The sequence below is a fragment of the Podarcis tiliguerta genome (assembly GCF_965153285.1).
Source record: "Podarcis tiliguerta genome assembly, chromosome: 2".
In the NCBI taxonomy this organism is placed as follows: Eukaryota; Metazoa; Chordata; class Lepidosauria; order Squamata; family Lacertidae; genus Podarcis; species Podarcis tiliguerta.
The window spans coordinates 74,180,453-74,199,279 of NC_139535.1; the positions used below are offsets into that span (position 1 = coordinate 74,180,453).

Genomic DNA, 18,827 nt, shown 5'->3' on the forward strand with positions numbered 1-18,827 from the left:
GTAAATCCAAACATTTCTTGCAAAGTTTGAGGAGACTGAAAAATGAGTAACTCCACTTTAATTGGTTTTAACACCAGCAAAAGAGGGGGAAGGGGAGCTTCTAAGCAATACTCCAGTGCAGGTACTTCTAATTATATACTAAAGTTTTAAGCTCCCAGATGAATTGACAGAATGTACTTCTGCCAGTAGTGGGGGGAAGCATACTAGAAGTTTTAACATGTTTTTAAAAATGCCAGCTCTTCAGTTCATTATGGTAGTTGGTACACACTCAAAGAAGGCAGTAATTTAGACTAGCATGTATACCTATGAAAGCGTCTTACAGGCAATACTGGCAAGATAGAGAAATAGTCTGACCTGGTGTCACACAGTATGTTAGGAATCCCAGAAAAATTCTGTGAATAAAGGGTGTAAACTTCATTTACATATAGGCTCAACAGATGAATAGTTTTGCTTGCACTCAGTGAGGGCTACCATTTCCTCAAGAATGCACTTTAGAATGCCATTGTATCACGATATAGCATCTTCCTAAGGCACTCTAGGGAATTTAAAATGGTGACTTGCTCATCCCTGAAAATGACTGGCACCAAGGGTGCCAGCCTGAATAAAATATCGCTGACGGAGGGGGACGGCTCAGATAAGCCCCACCCCACTTAATCAATCACATGATGCAATCTCATGATGCAATGCATGCACTCTATTTGAATGACAATGTTCATCAACCTTTGGGTGGCTAGCCCCCTCGCATATTTTTATTTGGGGGGGGGGGCAAAGCGCCCTTGTCTCCTATGACTGGCACTCTATAAACAGGGCTGTTGCTGCTGCTTTTCTAAGGTGGAGCATTTGCACTCAGCCCAACATTTCAATGTAGACTTTTTTTCTGCGACTGCTAACATTAGACACAGAGAAAGTTGCCTTATACCACGTCAGACTAATTGTGAACTAGCCCAGTATTATTCACTCTGTCTGGCATCTGCTAAGGTCTTGGGCAGATGCTGTTGAAATCATTCATTATCTGTTCTGGACATGCCAGGGTTTGCACCTGGGGCCTTCTGTATACAAATAATGCACTCTTCCATTGAGCTATGGTTCCCTTCCCCATGAATGCCAACATTCATCAAATTTTGGACATCCATTGTAACCAGGGTTGGACAAATCTGTCAATTTTAGTTTCTTCCTAGTTTCTCCTTTTTTTAGTCTTAAATTCTCCAAAATTCTGCATCTGTTTGTGATTTAAAATAAAATGTTCTCAAGAAAATTAATCAGCACTTGGATGCAATTTTGTTGGAATTCACACAGTCCCCTAATAGAATGCATTTTTGTATGTTCTTTTCATTAATATATACACTTTTAAGTATACATTCCTCTAATTTCCGCCGTTTTTGAGACACTGGTTATTTGGAGAACAGCATTGTAAAATATGGAAAGGTAAGCATTTTGAATTATAGCTGTGTTTCAGTTTGCATCTGTTTCAGAAATTGCACAACTAGAGAGCTTTGCATTAAATTGTGAACTGAACTGAATTCCCGCCCCCCCCCATCCCTAAGTATAACAAAGCATCGCCCTATTTACTTGTTTCACTGGTAGATGGGTCTTATGTGAAAGACACCTATATACAAACTACAACTACTATTTCTGAGCAGCAACGGTTAAATTATTAGCAATAGTTGAGAGCTAACTCAGAAGCAGAGTTCTTTATTCATGTAACGTTTGCACAAAGCCTCAAGTGAGAATTCTGTTTGCAGCTATTCTGCTTCCTTGTGGTCTCATGCTCCCTTGCACTGAATATGGAAGATGCTGTCTTTGAAAAAGTTGCTGTACCCAACTGCATATGCCTTAAAAGATCAGAAGTAGTTAGTTTACTCCACAGCCATCCGTACTGCTTCTTTCAAACAGCATTAAACCGTGACTGGATTTTCCAGAAATGATTTAAGACCTGACTATGACTTCTTGCCTTTTCATCAGTGGCTCCAGCAGTAGACTGCTGTTTATCATGCATTCCAAATGCCACCAGTACAAAAGGAACAGCTTTGGCGTCTTTCTCTGTTGCTTTATGTATATGCTGATAGAGTTGTAAAATATAACTAGTATAACGCATAATAGCCTTTATAAGCAATAAGTGATATTCAAAGGGGAAAATACTCAAAACTGGTACTAATAGTGAGAACTCTTTCTTGCTGGACTAATATAACCACTTTCACGATCATCTTCTTCATCAACCACAACGAAAGCAGTTTTGAATTATAGTGCTGTTTTTGGAGACATGTACAAAACCTGACTTTCAAGCTCAATGAAAGACAAGCAGCAGTGAGGACAGACAAGCATCACTTAAAAGCATATGCCACAATTCATGTGCTACAATTGAAAAGGGATTCATCTGGTGCTAGAAGTGACATGCTGCAAGCCTCGGGTTTTGATCTGAGTGTATGGCCATTCATATACCCAGGCCATTTAGGACAATGGTAGACATTTCTCCCCCATGTTGAGGGCTAATTTCCCTCAGGGGTAAACTTCCAGGAACTGCATGCCAGCAATGGGCAGAGCCAGGCCTGAAAATGAAGGGAACCAGAGACAAATGTCTTCTAGGTCAACTAACTTGGAATAAAGACTGCCCTGCCTCACTTTCACTATGGCTACCTCAGATTTGAACTCCTAGTACAGTGGTACCTTGGGTTAAATTTAATTCGTTCTGGAGGTCCGTTCTTAACCTGAAACTGTTTTTAACCTGAGGTACCACTTTAGCTAATGAGGCCTCCCGCTGCTGCCGCACCGCTGCCGCGCGATTTCTGTTCTCATCCTAAAGCAAAGTTCTTAATCCGAGAGGAGTCTGTAATCTGAAGTGTCTGTAACCCGAGGTACCACTGTACAGATACTTACATATATTTATCACAACAAATCAATATAACTACTACTCAGGAAAGCAAGAGGAAGCAATTCCTTTTTTACTTTAGTGTGATACACAGCCGAACAAAACCAATAAAAATAAGGAGGGAATGAACAGGAAGGAAGGAATTATGATAGGAGGTAAGAATCAGGTGGCTTTAGGGGGGGGCACATAAAATAAGATTGCAGTTTCTGCAGCTGTGGATTAGGGCTTTCAATGCTTACCATCAGCACTTTGAAACCAGTCAAGAAATGAATTAGTTAATTTTTTTATACCACTTAGTATAATAATAAAAAAATCTCCAAGCAACTAATGACAGTGTAACAGCATGGGGATTATATCTTCCCCATGCAGCATACCAGTTATCACCACATTTTGAATCGTTTCCAGACCCTTTTTGAAAGCAGCCCCATGTAGAGTGCATTACAATAATCTAATCTGGATTCTACAGAAACATGTCTGACCACAGGCCAGTTTTCTCCAGGAAAGCAGTCAGCTGGTACAGCAGCTGAACTTGATGAAAATTGCTCCTGGCTACTGATACCATCTGGGCGCTCAAGAAGTGACAGATCCAGGAGCACTACTGTGAATTGCACTTGCAAGGAGAAATGCAGCCCCCATGCAAAATAGGCTGTGTACTTAACAAAAGAAATCCAAGCCAATAGTCTTGTCTTGTCTTGATTAAGCTCCACTTTGTTCAACCACATCATGTCCATCACTGAATTCACGCACTGATTCATTATTCAGTACTACTGAATATATCATTTTTATAGAATTATCTTTCCCTTTTACATTAGTGTTTCCTAAAGTTTGTGGATTTGGAATATTCTGTAAGCACAGATTTTCCACTGAGTTTTCCATGGCAATACCAACAGCATTTTGTTGATTCGCAACATAGCAACGTGCAGGAATCATTTAAATGATCCCATACAAAACACTTCATCTTCTATTTGTCAGCACTTGAATTTCATTAGCCATCAAGCTGCCAATTTATCAAATGTTGCTAGCTCCCTTTGGATCTTCTTCATTCAATGCAGCCTTGGCATTCTGAAAGAAAATTATGCCATATGCACAGTTTGTGAATAAAATGCATCTCATGGGCAGCAAGTGTATCACTGTAAAATATAATATAAATATGCTTGTACAAATTGTACAAGAGCTCATTTTGCTAGAATATTTATTTCAGGTAACCTCTCCCAACATGGTGCACCCAGATGTTTTAGAACAACAATTTCCATTATCACTGGCCATTGACCGTGCTGACCAGGACTGGTGGGAAGGATGATAGCTGGAAAATATCCAATATTTGTGACAAAATGTCAGCTCTGCTAATGCAGTAAAGATATACATTATAGAAATCAACAACTTAAAGGTTAGTCTGAAGCATTAAAAGGTAGCATGAATCACTATGTGTGCTTCCAAGTTTGCAGCAGCCTTTGCCCGCATCAGACTGGGGAAGGCAGTTCTACAGAACAGGGCTCTAGCCCAACAAAAACCTCTCTTATACTATGTTAATTCCAAAATTATCTGCACCTTAGACAACACAATATAAGTCTTGAGGGTACATGGATGTAGGCCTCATGAATGCAATCCAGAATAATCTTCATTGAGCTTCACAAAAGGAAGAAAGGAGAACATGCAATTTGGGGAAGAAATAACTTCTAACAAAGAAATTCTGGTGCAAATGAACAGCAGACAAAACCTGTGCACAAAACTTTGGATCCCAGCTGAAATCTTCTCCCTGAGTGATTTTGAAAGACCAGGCTTGTATCCAATGCTAGTCCTACTGAGAGTAGTCCTGTTGGGTATGATTCAACTAAATACTACTCAGAGCAGATATACTGAAATTAATGAACCTATGTAAGTTATGACCATTAACGTCAATGGGTCTCATCTCAGTAGGATTAGCACTGAATACAACCCACTGAAGCTAACACACATGGCCAACTTAGGAACATTATTTTCAATGGCTTTACTGTAAGTAGAACTTAATTGAATACAAGCCACTGCATTCACACTCACTCTTTCCCCACATTAAATGAACATGGGGCAGGAGAATTGGTATCACAGCGCCTGACAAACACACCGCACCAAGGAGGGCATTCCACAAATGGCTACCCTGTACAGTAGGTTACATTTCAGCCATGAAAAACAACAACCAAGAGTTTTCTTTTCACACAAACATCTCTGTGTTCCCTCCAAGCAAGCAAGAGGCATTATCACAGTTCAAGAACACATTCCAGTCTGGCAAAAACACTCAAGGAAAGCATGGAGCAGGGTTGCCAAGAGGTGTTGCCTCAGAAAGGGAGAATATCAAGGGCCAGACAGAGCCCCAGAGCCTGAGGTTCCCCACTCCAACTACAATGTGTGGCATTTACATATGATGCACATGCCTGTCAATCCACAACAGGGGTACACATGCACACAAGTGTATTTCAGAAACAGAAATCTTTACATAAGAACACTGCAGTCAAGAAAGTAGGGAGCGCAATAAAGTATGAAGGTGGCAAGCTGAATTTGCCAGCAAAAATAAGTAATTTCATTGACTGTTCAGTGAAAAGGGAAAAATAATTTGTCTACATAATCCTGTTTACTGTAGTAGTAAATATTTCAGTAGGCAACTCTTCCCCATTGGCCATGAAATGACAAACGCATCATGTGTAGTTAAGATAATGATTTAAACTGGCAGACAGTCCTCATCCTTGATCAGAATGTGCTGCATAGCTACATATGTAAAGGGAGTTTCAATATTACGATCTGCAAAACCAATAACGAAGAAGAGATTTGTGAAATCCCCTGGCGCAATTCCTTATTGGCATCCAAACATCAGTACTGCTGATTGCTACCTCTAATCCATCTTTGCGCTGTGTTTTAGATTTTCTAACTTGAAATGCTATATTTCTCATATTTACAATGCCTCAGATGCTTTTGCACATTCTCATTGCATCATTGCATGGCATCATGAATCATAGAATCATAGAGTTGGAAGAGACCACAAGGGCCATCGAGTCCAACCCCCTGCCAAGCAGGAAACACCATCAGAGCACTCCTGACATATGAGTTCCTTACTGTTACTAAATAACATGTGTATGCTACTTTAACAGTACAAAACACATGATGCAGTATGATGATAGATTACATAAGGCGCATGAGAACTATTCTGTTGAGACAGTAGTAACGGTTTGCCTGGTAACTGTGGAATCTGACAGTAGGCCTATAGACTGCAATTTGCAAAAGCAATGAGTAAAGAAACAGGGTGTGTGGGGAAGTAGTAGAATTTGCTGGTTCAGAAAAGGGATTCTAATTTAGCATTAGAATGAAAGCATTAAACATTTGAATAATTTCAAAACTATCAATTGCTGAGATATTCACCTCCCCCCCCAACACAAAAAAACCCCTCATACACAATGTGAAAAGTACTTTCAATATCCGATTATCATTGCAGTTTGAATGCCAGAGTACCTGGGAAATCATATTTCAAAGTCATTAACTTATCTTTATTCTGTAATAGGAAAAAGGAGAGGAAAAAGAAAATCACCAATGCTTTCTAGCCAACAAGAGTACACACAGTCTCTCAAACACTTTGAAATATTTCCCTCTCAGAGCTAAAATGAGGGGAAAAGATTTCTTAACGGTCCTCACACATATACACACATTCAAAAGATGAAAACAACCTCCAAAGGTGACAGTCTTTTTCATTTCTACTCTGGTTACTTTACTTCTAGAAATCTGATAAGGGTAACATCCCACCCAACCATCATGTTGTCCTACGCCATTCATATACTCATGTGGTGAAGCAGGAGCAGAACTGTGCTGGTGGTCCCACTCCTGATGCTAGCCCTGTTGGGCTAGCCCTGCCCCCAACATTCACACACTGAGCACAAACATCTGCAAAGAAACACCTATGGGTAGGGGCTCCATGCACTCAGGACACAGAGTTGCCCAGTCTTGGAGTGCTTATGCATAAGCAGCAGCTCACAGGTAGAGTTCCTTTGCAGGTGTTCGCAAATTGGGACTAGCCAGGTTAGAGCCCTATGCATCAATAATGTGTGAACAGGACTCTAGAAGACACATTATATGACCACCAAAATTATTATGACCACCAAAATTAGCCACCAACAAAAAAGCAAAATGAGGCACACCTGCAGGCCACTTTGGATGCCACTTGTTCCTATGCAGTTTTTGGAGTCCCATGTGTCACACTTCTGTCTGGCAAGACTTTACAAAGAAAACACTCCTAAGCATGTTCTCTCAGAATTAAATATGTTTAATTCTGCACCCAAAAAGGTGTTGGGTTTGGAATTCTTTATTTTCCTCTTCTAGCAATTTTCAAACACGTGAGTAAAATAATCTCTGAAAACTACTTTAGATAAAGGCCCAAAAAGTTTACATATGCCCTAAGTGACTATTCATATTCAACACATTATGGATTGATCTATCTTTAAATCTACGGGAGTTATTTTTTCATGTAATATGTTTAAACTGAGTCAAATAATATGTGATTCTTTCGTTACATGTAAGCCCATGCTCACTGTGTTGTATCCAACTAAGGTTTACTCCAAGCAGAAATTAAAAATTAATATACTCAAGTTACTCATGCCATTTTATTTAATGGATCTACTCTGAGTAGGACTAACATTTGATATAGCCCACTATGACAATTTAACATTTCTTAAGTCAAACACTGGTGAGCATATAACATTTATTTTTCCTATCTGTTGTCAATGATTCAGTCGATTTCTTGTAACACCAGGTGATTTAAGCAATGACTAAAATTATATTTAAAGCTGCCAGGAGGTCTAGGGAAATGTCATCTATTTAAAGAAAGAGCCATGTTAAGAAATATTTTGCTTTTACTTGGTTGATCAAAGAGCAGCCATTAATTGAAATGGTACATTCTTTCTAGAAAGGAAGGCAATGTTATTATCACCCAAATAAAAGTTTCACTGCTAGGAAGACATCACAGAGCTGGCCTTAGGGAGTATGTTTTGATGCACAAGAAGGATAGTTGAGTGGGTGATGTTGGTATAATTGTGAGTGCTACAAGGCAAAGACAAAGAAAAATAAAATATAGAAATCCCAGTTCTGGTGCTGCCAACACAAGCCCAGAGGTATCAGAAATGTTTATTTATTTCATATAAAATATTCAACAGACCTACTGAAAAGTTCTTCCTGAGGACAACCCTTATCCTTTAGAATCTCACATTCACATTGAGGAGCTTATTTAGTAGTCATTAATAAATGCTACATTTGACACAATCCACTGCTCTACATCTCCCTGCACCAGTCAGGATTGCTCTCTCACTGGAGTCAACAGGGTTTTGCTAGAAAAAGTCATTTCACAATTGTAGACTTTGTGCTACACACCTGGTGCCTTTTTTGATCTTGAACTGGCAAAAATGTGTTCCCAATTTAAGGCTTCATATTTTGAAAAGAAAAGAAAAAAACAGGAGGAGCAGCAACATAGAACTATCAGAATGTTTCGGTCTAGTTTTTTATGGTTTATCAATATCTTACTGGATATTTTGCTCTAGTAGCAAGTCGAGTCTTTTAATAAGTACCTTATATTCACTGAACCTATCTGCAGTAAAACCCCAGGTTTCAATTATTGTGAGAAAGCACCAGAATCCCAACCAGTCTTTTAACCCCCAAAAATAGTTTACTAAAGAGCATTCTGGAAAAGAATGTTGGAAAAGTATGTGGGTTACAGTCCTATTTAGCTGCAAATACTTATTTCAAGTAAAAAGGAGCACATAGGAAAATCTATCCTTTTTTGCACTTGAACAAACTGAGAAAGGGTCTACAAAGAGCTGATCTAAAGTAAAAGAGAATTATATAATACTTTGTATGAAATTCACTACAAAAAAATAAGGTGACAACCACTTTTGTTTTTGTTCTTTAATTGACATCCAGGGCTCTCCAAACAGCTATCTGGGAGATTACATCAGTAAAATCACAAAGGTCTAACTCACTTTGTGGACCCACTCATAGTGACTACCACATCAGGGAGTGAAAGCCTAGACAAGGAAAGGTGTAAAAACTGGACAATAAAACATTCTGGGATTAAACATTGGCCAAAACGTTATCAATTACAGATGTAGGTAGGCTTTGGCTCAGGCACTGGGTATATACCCATTCTCAGCCTCCAGATGGAGGGCTGATGCTAGAGCAGGGTCTGTGTGGCTTTATGGGGCCTCCTCAAGGTGAAGTGTCCCCCCCCCCCCAGGATGCAGCTGGAAGCTCTATGGCCATCTGCCCCATGCTTGGCTTCTGGACAGAGATGTCCATCTAGACCCCATCTAGACTGAGGTTACCAGACGTCCCTGTTTCCCCGTGACAGTCCCTGGATTTACAAATCAGTCCCCTGACAAAATCTATCTATTTAGTAGGAAATTGGTATTGGACTTACAGAGATCGACTTAGTTGGGACTAAACCCTTGAATACCACAAATCAAATCCAAAAAATTATGTTAACTTTTTTCTCTACTAGACTGCCCTCACTGATTCATAAGCTGAAATTCAGATTGTCAAGCAGAGTTTTTCCAACCCGGCTATTTCACCCCTATGCAAGATGAGGACTGGTGCTACAGAGGGGCCCACAAAACCAAAGCCTGGATCCCCAATGGAAGTAATGACGTCGCAAAAAAACTTGACAGGTGGGGAGGAAACAGACATGCCTGAGATGAATTTGCAGAATCATGCCCAACATCAAAATAACCAGGTGAGCTAAAAGGAACAGCCGATTCCTCTAGACAATCATCTTCAGGAATCTGAGCACTCTGTAAATCCTTTGGAAGAGGATTTTCTCAGCTCTTTTAGGAATCTCCCTCAGGAAGAGCAACTGTCAGGAAGAGGCTTGATCTTATGAGCCAGACATTGAAAGAGATTAAAGAATCAGAGGTAGAGACTGGCAATAGACCCAATGGCCACAATGAACACCACCTCTAACCACGCTGGGAACTTATAATTAAGCATAACCTTTTGTTATGCAATGAGCACGGTCAAGAGGATCAAGAGGGTTATTTTACTTTTATCTCCCCCAGAGGATTTACTAGCACCATAGATTACATCCTAATATCCTAATATCCAATAATGTGCCAATTAACCGAGACACCTTTAGGATAATTCCCAGAGCTGAAAGTGACCACTTTCCACTTGAGTTATCTCTGACATCATTCGTTTCTCCTGCTTTTTCCTAAAATATTGGATTTTAAGTTTTTTGTATTAATCCAGCATATTTCCTTTTAACTGTTGAATGATTCTGTGTACATTGCGGCAGCCTTTGGCGATGTGCAATAAAACTGACTGACTGACAGTGACAGTATCCCAAAATGCAACTGCAGCTAGTGTGCACAACTTAACTCAGCATGGATTGGCTTTTAGGATGCTGTTGCAACTGGTCCTAATTGAGCAATTACAGCAGTGTGCTAAAAGTCAATCTCAGCTCTGTTACTATTGCTAGCTTGAAGATCTGAAGGCTGGAGAAACTGGAAGGTGCTTCTTCCTGCTACTGCCACCCCAGCTTTTCAGGCAAAGTTCCGCTGCAGCTCTGAGGTAGTCTGCTACTGAATGTACCACTGACACCTGAAGAGGCAAACTCCCACACACTTCTTTCTGGGCTAAGCACCAAAGAAAAGATGAATGGCCTGCCATCTCGCCATTCAGTTGGCAGTACACGGTTTCCTACTTTCAACACAAAGTGGTGTCTGGGGGGGACTAAGTGGCTTTGTGCCAACAGGTGCTACATGGTAAGCTGGTCACAATAGTAAGACATTGCTTATCTCAAATCCTATCTTAATTTCAAGTAATACTTTGACTTTGGCTAATACAGTGGTAACTCGGGTTACATACGCTTCAGGTTACAGACTCCGCTAACCCAGAAATAGTACCTCGGGTTAAGAACTTTGCTTCAGGATGAGAACAGAAATTGTGATCCGGCGGCGCGGCGCCATTAGCTAAAGTGGTGCTTCAGGTTAAGAACAGTTTCAGGTTAAGAACAGACCTCCGGAATAAATTAAGTACTTAACCTGAGGTACCACTGTACTACAAACTAAGCCTGGCTGGAGGTCTAGCCATAGAGAATGAGTTTGGAGTAGGAAGGAACAAAACATCCAGCGGGCTCCATTCCACCTGTCATCCAAATTTGATTGGCATTTCTCTAGTATATTCACACATGGCAGTATCCAATGCTGCTGTTATGCAAGGAGAACAGACCTCCATTTGCACAACAGGACTTTTCCTACCTCTCCTCCCTGCTTGCAGGCCTCCACCCCCCCTAAGTATGCTCCAGAGGCTTGAGGTACACCCCCAGAGCAGATTTTGCCAATGCAACGGGGTATGAAGGGGGGAGGCAACAAAGTGTTATTAATGATAGGCATTTGAAGAGTACACATCAGCCATGTTCCTAGGATAGTTTACATGAAAAAATACAACAAAGCAATTAAAATATAAATACAAACAAGCAGAATAAACTAAAGAGGCTGAAAAATAAACTTAAGACTATTCCACAGCAGCCAAGTATTTGCCATATTATTGTCGAACACAAAACTGCTTCTTTCAATCCCGATACAACATGATAGACTTTCCCACTGCAGAGCTTCTTGAACAATCTAAAATTAAATCTATAATTTGCTTGCAGTTATTGTGTTAGTGGAAACCTTTCACAATCAGTCCTCCTATCCCCTATGCTTTAGCTGGAAAGAAAGAAGCCCCCGCCCCCATTTTAAGTCTAATTCTTGATCTGAAATTTAGATGAGCCCAGGTTTTGTGTCTGCTGTCTGAACGCATTAAGAATAATCATTTAATTCTCCATGTATTATTGGTCCTAAGCTTCAGGATATGGTAAACAGCAGATAAATCATTTGCAGTCCTTGCCATTTTTCCCTGTGCATATTTGCAAACTAAACCTTTGCCTGATATAAATTGCTAAGTATGTGTGAAATATGCTAATTCAGTAACTTCTCTCTTTTCCAGTTTCTACACTGACTAAGAAACATGGCCTTCTACATACTGTAAATTATGGAAATCAATCTACAACTGCTGCAATGCAACACTAGTCTGACATCCAGGCAGCACTTTGCGAGCCTCTGGGCTGTATGTTTATGGCTTGAAGAGGGTGGCATGCAGGCATGATAATGCCTACAGAAGTAATCAAGGAGAACCTTGAAAATACATAGGAAGTGATGGAATAATCTATGACTATAACACCAGCATTTATACGAGGTTCTCTTCAGTAGCATCAATCAGCTGCCCTAGCAGAAAATCCTTACTATTATCACCATCAGCTGCTTGGTTTTCCAAGTGACAACAACAAAATCAGCCTAGACTTCTTTGTCTTAAACAACAACTACTGAATCAGCAGGTGGAACTCTGCGAGGTAAACATTAGCTCTATTCATGTGATACCGGATGGCAGGGAGAATGGGATCACGCCTGCTTCCCACCCCACCCCAAAGTTCATGTATCATCAGAAGCTTCGAACAGAACCAACATGTGTGCAAGTAGTACAAGTCTGGAGGACCTGCATTTTGTCCCCCAGCCTTCCATATCTTCAACAGAACAGGTTTCTGTTAAAGCCATAGGAGCAGTGACTGATAAATGACATGGCAATCCTGTGGGCTGTCTTTCATTGAATGTCTTTGAGAAAGCACAGGTGGTTAAGCTAACACATCGGAGGCATGTTTGCTACACTGCATAAACCCACCTGCTCTGATCTGAGATCCTGAAATTAACGAATGGCATTTTATGAGGGTCTGAAGTGGTACCTATCCAATATGTCCCATCTAACCTCATGCTCGTGCTTTTGAATGCAGTTTTCCTCCCTTTCTAGTTCTTTAATTTAACACTTTTTGCTTTATGCCTGCTTGTAAATTAATCACTTAGACATCCAGATTAGCCTCTGCTTATTAAGCAATGCAAACATTCAATAGAGGCATTCAAAACAGACACTACAATTATGATTTTGCCCAAGTCAAAAGATTATTTTTTAAGAAGTTATGCTAACACAAAGCTCTTCATTCCATAGCTCTATTGAACTGAAAAATAAAATACAAAGAATGCTGGCTTTTTCTTATGCTAAATCAGGGGCACACCTCCTTTCTGCAATACAATAGAATATAGTTTATATCCTAACTAGATTTCTGAGGGTGGGATTGTACTTTAAGCAGAGTTCCTGCCAGTGGAAGTGAGATGACTGATGTACACTTTCTGCCTCTTCCCACAAGGCAGCCTTGTGCCTCCCTGAAAAAAAAATATGCACTGGTAGGGCCCTCTAGAGGAACATGAAAGGCAGCACTCAGCATTGCAGTGGGAAGGGGGGTATCTGTGAATATTGTTCCCCTCTATTGCTTGGGATCCTCCACTGGATCTTGGTTCATCTTTCAATGGAAGAAGCCTTTCAGTTCATAGATACCTAGTTAGGATTCAAGCCTATGTTTTCAGCAAAACAGTATGATGGAAAATAGCAAAAAGTCAAGAAAAGGATAAGTCAAATAATGAACTAATAGAAAAGACAAGTGGAACCCCTATAATAAATTGCAGATGATCTGATATATTACAAGTACACACTTCCATACACAGAACTGAACATAATGTCCCCACGTAGCGTTATCTTTCACCTTCAGTGTATTGTACAGTCTTCAGTGGACTGCAACAGGCTGTTAAAGATAAATAGACTTTCATATGAATCATCTGTATGAATGAATGGCTTTACTGAGAAGCTAACATGGCCATTGTGATAAACAGAAGCACGCATGGGCTTTGCACTTATACCCTTTGTTAATTAAAACTGCACAATAAAAAAGGAATCAAACAAGGTGATCCTATGTACAATCAATAAAATTTGGGTTTACATTGCTTCCTCTTTGCAGCTTAGAAACAGGTCTTGTAATACATTTTTGTTTGTCTTTTAGAAAAATGCTAATCAAAATGCCAATAGGTTTATCAATAGTCAGCTGAATTTTTGTTAACAAAGCTTCACCATGAACTTCATATAATTCACAAACAGTAAACAATGGAGCAAAAGTATTCCACTTCTTCTGATTTACAAATAGATCAAAAAATTCCATAGCTAATGTTATTTAGCTAATATAAAACACCAAAATAGTTGTGGACTATAAAAGCATATTTCAGCCTATGATCACAGAGCAATACAAAATAATAAGGCCTTTGCCGCCTCCACTCATGGAGTTTTGCAAGTGTGAAGTTGTTTACTATGTCGCTATCCTCTTATCAAGCAGTAGTTAATGAGGTGGTTTTCAAAAATGGTTATCAGACTCAGCTCCACATTTGTTCAAGGCTGCTAATAAGCTGGACTCCCTCATGTAACTGTTATCAAGATGCTAGTTAAGCTTGTATAAAGCATTTTATTTAGCAAAACAATGGTCTAAATGGCTTTGAAGCTATTCCATAGCATTCAAATCACATAAAGGAAGCATATCTAGAAAACAGCAAGAGGATCTGAGGAGGAGGTGGGGAGATGAGCATTTGAGGTATTTCAAAGTTTTGTGTATTTGCCAGGTTAAACCTGAACTCTTACACTAAATCTGAAATGAGTGGACCTTACTTCTAAGTGGACATACATAGGAACCACTGCATGTTTGACTTTAGGACTGTTACTCTAATGTGAGGGGGCACATCTGTATACCATATTGATGTGGATTGTTAGTTTAGATTGCCTGTGCATTCTACAGCAACTTTCCTCACCCTGGTGTTGAGGACTGCAACATCTATCAACTCCAGCAGGGCCCTGTTCCAGGCTATTTAAGGGTGACTGAAACATGCATATCTACAGTGCACATTTTTAAAAGATGCATATAGGTTTCATGCATTGTGGAATATATACAGTACACAGATGTATATTCTCAAATTTCCACAACTTTTGAAGTACATTTTAGAATTCAGCCAAGACCTCAGGCACAACTGTCCCTGTTGCCATTGTCTGTGTCTAGAAAATGAGGGTATATTTGCAAGACCAATAGTTTCACCATGCAAACAATGTAGGAAGAATTACTGTGTAAGAGTAAAGACAAATAAAACATTTTAACATGACAAAGGTAGACTGATAGTGCCTTCACTTTTCTGTAAATAAATAATCATATTTCACCCTCACTGGGATGAGCTCTTCTTCTTTTTTGCAAGTTTGAGAGTGGATCACCAGAGTGTGCAAAACCCGCCTTGGACTTTTAAGATGAAAGGCAGATACTAATGCTGACTATGGAGTACACCTATTAGCTACTTCCTGTGATTTCACAGAACTCCTACCTCTAATCTACATATCAGTTTTGCAACTGTCTTTTATAAATTCGTCAATTTTAGTTTTTAAAAGATGAATAATACAGTGGTACCTCGGTTCTCGAACGTAATCTGTTCTGGAAGACGGTTCGACTTCCGAAGCGTTCGAAAACTGAGGCGCAAAGGGCTGGCTGCAAGTTCAATTGGAAAAATTGGGGGGGAAACAGCGGAAGCCGTTCAACTTCTGAGGTAGGTTTGAAAACAGAGCCAATTACTTTGGGGTTTTCGGCATTCAAAAAACAAAATGTTCGTCTTCCAAGACGCTCAAAAACCAAGTTATCACTATACAAATAAAGATACAATGTGTCACTTAAAAGACAGGTAGCTCATCTGATGCACAATAAGAGAAGCAGCTCAGAAGCTAGTCTAGCATTCATTTTACTGGTTTGCCATCTGTCACGCAAATTGCGATGCTGGGCTGACATGATGGCTCTTTGTGACTGTACTAGGTCTGTCTTTAGCCAACTCATCCTAAGGCAGCCTTAGAGACATCCCTCAAAACTACAGAACCTTCTTTAGATCCCACTCCTTTGCATTTTCTCATCAAGTGTCCAGGGCCATGACGAAAACCAGATGGGGAACCATTGCCCCCAGTTTTTAGCAGTTGCATGCTCAGCATGTTGTCTGTCCACAAAACCTTCAGCCAGCACCAAGGAGTTGATGGTAACACTCTAATCTGATTTCTCAATCTCAGTTTGTGTGAGTTTTGATTCACTCATCCTCAAATAAATGAGACAGATCTTAAATTAACTGTGGCTTTACTAGTACCTTTCTTCTTATTTGAACAGGACCTTGCAAACCCTAAGGATAGCTCCATTCCCACAGTTTATTTTAATGAACGCATATTTTCCTTCGGCCAGGAAAAAACATAGTTGTATTTAAATTTCACTGAAAAAGGCCCAATACTATCTAAAATTGGCTGCTTAACCCCTCTTCAGACAGCTGCTCAAATATTAAAGCATTATCTAAAGCAGTTTTACAAAGCTCTTATCTACATAGAACCACATTCTGATCTCATTTGCCCTGGTTTAAATCCAGAGTAACTGCATTAAGCTGGTAGTGCTAATTCTGCTTACATAATGACCATTTATACTGATATTGAAATCAGATTCTCACTCTAGTGGCATAAAACTAACCCTCCATGTATCCATGTCAATCCCATTTCCAGTTCTTAAGAGTAAAGACCCTCTGTTGGGTTTGGACTCTACTTTAACCACATATTAGTACAGGAGTTGGTTGAAACTTATGGACTGATACAGACAAATAGTGCAAACAATGTAAAAAAAATAAAAATCTGACACTGAAAATTACTCAGGAATAATGTTGTTGTTGTTTAGTCGTTCAGTCGTGTCCGACTCTTCGTGACCCCATGGACCAGAGCACGCCAGGCACTTCTGTCTTCCACTGCCACCCGCAGTTTGGTCAGATTCATGTTTGTAGCTTCGAGAACACTGTCTAGCCATCTCGTCCTCTGTCGTCCCCTTCTCCTTGTGCCCTCCATCTTTCCCAACATCAGGGTCTTTTCCAGGGAGTCTTCTCTTCTCATGAGGTGGCCAAAGTATTGGAGCCTCAGCTTCACGATCTGTCCTTCCAGTGAGCACTCAGGGCTGATTTCCTTAAGAATGGATGCGTTTGACCTTCTTGCAGTCCATGGGACTCTCAAGAGTCTCCTCCAGCACCATAATTCAAAAGCGTCAATTCTTCGGCGATCAGCCTTCTTTATGGTCCAGCTCTCACTTCCATACATCACTACTGGGAAAACCATAGCTTTTACTATACGGACCTTTGTTGGCAAGGTGATGTCTCTACTTTTTAGAATGCTATCTAGGTTTGCCATTGCTTTCCTCCCTAGAAGCAGGCGTCTCTTAATTTCGTGGCTGCTGTCACCATCTGCAGTGATCATGGAACCCAAGAAAGTAAAATCTCTCACTGCTTCCATTTCCTCCCCTTCTATTTGCCAGGTGGTGATGGGACCAGTGGCCATGATCTTCGTTTTTTGATGTTGAGCTTCAGACCATATTTTGTGCTCTCCTCTTTCACCCTCAATAAAAGGTTTTTTAATTCCTCCTCACTTTCTGCCATCAAGGTTGTGTCATCTGCATATCTGAGGTTGTTGATATTTCTTCCAGCAATCTTAATTCCGGCTAGGGATTCATCCAGCCCAGCCTTTCGCATGATGAATTCTGCATATAAGTTAAATAAGCAGGGAGACAAAATACAGCCTTGTCGTACTCCTTTCCCAATTTTGAACCAATCAGTTGTTCCATATCCAGTTCTAACTGTAGCTTCTTGTCCCACATAGAGATTTCTCAGGAGACAGATGAGGTGATCAGGCACTCCCATTTCTTTAAGAACTTGCCATAGTTTGCTGTGATCGACACAGTCAAAGGCTTTTGCATAGTCAATGAAGCAGAAGTAGATGTCTTTCTGGAACTCTCTAGCTTTCTCCATAATCCAGCGCATGTTTGCAATTTGGTCTCTGGTTCCCCTGCCTCTTCTAAATCCAGCTTGCACTTCTGGGAGTTCTCGGTCCACATACTGCTTGAGCCTTCCTTGAAGAATATTAAGCATAACCTTGCTAGCGTGTGAAATGAGTGCAATTGTGCGGTAGTTGGAGCATTCTTTAGCACTGCCCTTCTTTGGGATTGGGATGTAGACTGACCTTCTCCAATCTTCTGGCCACTGCTGAGTTTTCCAAACTTGCTGGCATATTGAGTGTAGCACCTTAACAGCATCATCTTTTAAAATTTTAAATAGTTCAGCTGGAATACCATCACTTCCACTGGCCTTGTTATTTGCAATGCTTTCTAAGGCCCATTTGACTTCACTCTCCAGGATGTCTGGCTCAAGGTCAGCAACCACACTACCTGGGGTGTACGAGACATCCATATCTTTCTGGTATAATTCCTCTGTGTATTCTTGCCACCTCTTCTTGATGTCTTCTGCTTCTGTTAGGTCCTTACCACTTTTGTCCTTTATTATGGTAATCTTTGAACGAAATGTTCCTTTCATATCTCCAATTTTCTTGAACAGATCTCTGGTTCTTCCCATTCTGTTGTTTTCCTCTATTTCTTTGCATTGCTCATTTAAGAAGGCCTTCTTGTCTCTCCTTGCTATTTTTTGGAATTCTGCATTCAATTTCCTGTATCTTTCTCTATCTCCCTCGCATTTTGCTTGCCTTCTCTCCTCCGCTATTTGTAAGGCCTCATTGGACAGCCACTTTGCTTTCTTGCATTTCCTTTTCATTGGGATGGTTTTTCTTGCTGCCTCCTGTATAATGTTTCGAGCCTCCATCCATAGTTCTTCAGGCACTCTGTCCAGCAATTCTAAATCCTTAAACCTGTTCCTCACTTCCACTGTGTATTCATAAGGGATTTGGTTTAGATTGTATCTTACCGGCCCAGTGGTTTTTCCTACTTTCTTCAGTTTAAGCTTGAATTTTGCTATAAGAAGCTGATGATCTGAGCCACAGTCAGCTCCAGGTCTTGTTTTTGCTGACTGTATAGAGCTTCTCCATCTTTGGCTGCAGAGAATATAATCAATCTGATTTCGATGCTGCCCATCTGGTGATGTCCATGTGTAGAGTCGTCTCTTGTGTTGTTGGAACAGAGTGTTTGTGATGACCAGCTTGTTCTCTTGACAGAACTCTATTAGCC

The 18,827-nt window shown here is 40.3% G+C and overlaps 1 protein-coding gene and 1 long non-coding RNA gene across 11 annotated transcripts in view; one reads left to right on the forward strand and one right to left on the reverse strand.

Annotated features, from left to right (window-relative positions):
- The window catches only part of LOC310673081, a 62,351-nt gene extending 46,430 nt beyond the window's left edge, over positions 1-15,921 (forward strand). The window contains exon 4 of the long non-coding RNA XR_014508823.1: positions 11,855-15,921. This is a non-coding gene — a long non-coding RNA (uncharacterized lncRNA). The remainder of the gene's footprint in view (positions 1-11,854) is intronic.
- KCNIP1 (potassium voltage-gated channel interacting protein 1) overlaps positions 1-18,827 on the reverse strand; it is a 536,992-nt gene that overhangs the window by 74,109 nt on the left and 444,056 nt on the right. The gene's annotated exons all lie outside the window — the stretch shown is intronic.